The following is a 2,203-nucleotide window of genomic DNA, read 5'->3' on the forward strand; positions in this document are numbered from 1 at the left end:
GGTCCAACGTCCTCTTTTCAGATTAAAGTAAATGTTCACTTCATTTGGAAATCAAGGTCCCAGAGTCTGGAGAAATAGTGGAGAGGTCCAGAATCCACGTTGTTTGAAGTCCGGAGTGAAGTTTCCACAAAATATAAAACTAAAAACCTCCGATGATTGTTAACGTTGGATATTTTTACGTTTTAAGACAAAAGAAAAGACTGGATTCCATCCATTCATCTATTATTTTCACACGCTTCTTCCTTTTCAGGTCACGGGGGTCACTGGTGCCCATATCCAGCAGTTACAGTGTGAGAGGCGGGGGACACTGGACAGGTCTCCAGTCCATCACAGAAGACTGGATTCTTGTAAAGAAAAAAAAATATATATATATATAATTTTTGTCAAAAAAAACAAAACAAAACTAAAACAAAGAACTGTGCATGCATATGTGATTTTATTTTTTATTGTGGAGAAATTGAGTATCCTACTTTGAAGAAATAAAGTTAAAGGTCAGTATAATTTACTCTGTGTATTATTACTAGTATCCGTATATTTGCAAAGGAAATGACAGGGAAACTGCTAAAGCTAGTCACTTTTGTTGTGGGTTTACAGTAACATCCTATAAAATTCAGTTTTATGTTGGTTTTGGTCAAAGCTTGAAAGAGCTGCTGTGGAGGGACCAAAGAGCCACATGTGGCTCCAGAGCCAAGACTGCAATTCAATTCAGTTCAGTTCAGTTTGTTTATAAAGCACCAGTTCACAACAGAAGTCATCTCAGGGCACTGAACAGAAACATTCAGATACATAAAAATCATTTAATAACGTTATTTATCTGAGGAGTCAGCAGCATGTGTTGAGTTTTCACTTCATTGCAGTCTCTCATCCTAAGTGAGATTAGGATGAGAAAGCAACACAAATTTCATAAATGTCAATTTCAAACGTTGATCCAAAAGACTAAAGTCCATTTATCCGTCAAAGCACTGAATCTGCACTGGTGAAAGTTACTAATGATATTCTCATGGCCTCTGACAATGGACAGGTGTCTATACTGGTCCTGTTAGACCTCAGTGCTGCATTCGATACAGCTGATCATAATATTCTACTACAGAGGCTTGAATATGTTATTGGAATTACAGGAACTCTCTAAATTGGTTTAAATCTTATTTATCTGATAGATCCCAATTTGTAAATATAAATAACTAATCTTCATCATACACCAAAGTTATTCGTGGAGTTCCTCAGGGTTCAGTGCTTGGATCAATACTCTTCCTTACATATGCTTCCATTAGATAAAGTTAGTAAACAGCATGGGATACATTTTCATTGTTATGCTGATGATACTCAGTTTTTGCTGACCCCTGGTTTGACCAAATGATGCCCCAGAAGCCCACATCTATATGTAATGTGCTCTTAATGTCTTGTATTGTAAACTGATTTATTTGGACTTATGCTCCCCTGGCTGTATAAGAAATTGACCCTCAGGAATAATGAAGTTTTCCTTGAGTCTAACTTTCCCATAAAGCTGCATGTCTCTGCAACGTGTTTTCTGTGCACAAACCTGTGTATTTGTTGAAATTTAGATTTTTCTCTGCAGAAATAAACCTCAGATATCAGGACACCATCCAGGAAGGGGGCCTTTATTTTATTAACCTCCTACAATCAAAGGCACCACAGGCCTCTTTAAAGGCAAAAGAAAAGGACATAAAAGATGCAGGTGTGCAGAAGACATCAGTGTTGGAGATGATAAGATGTTTTCAGTGAACGGACAGGCTGGGGGATAAAATGATTTGCAGCGGTGGTCTATTTGCCGTTATCTGCTTTACTGTGGGTTCAGGCCTCCACACAGGAGGTGCACACTGCAAACACAGACAGTTCCAAAGAAGGTTGAGAACTTCTTATCCTCTACAAAGCTTTCACTTGTTTTAGTTGGAAAAACTGTATTGAGGTTTGTGTCCTTGTCAGTGTTTGGACATTTCTTTTACTTTCATTTTTTCAAGCAAGGACAGAGTTTCAACTCTGGAGAGATGAGCGGAAAAATGGGTAATAAGAAAAAACTGCCAGCAGCTCAGAATGGCCGTCGTAATCCGGTTATCCCCCAGCTCTAAAGATACTGCTCCTCTCTTTAGGAATCTTTTCTTCTTATGTCAAAACTGTCCTCCATGCACTCAGGTGGATTAGGGAGTCACGCTGCAGAAAGAAATTGACAGGTACTGAAAGACCC

This window comes from Nematolebias whitei, chromosome 9 (genome assembly GCF_014905685.2).
Source record: "Nematolebias whitei isolate Nwh7 chromosome 9, NemWhi1, whole genome shotgun sequence".
NCBI lineage: Eukaryota > Metazoa > Chordata > Actinopteri > Cyprinodontiformes > Rivulidae > Nematolebias > Nematolebias whitei.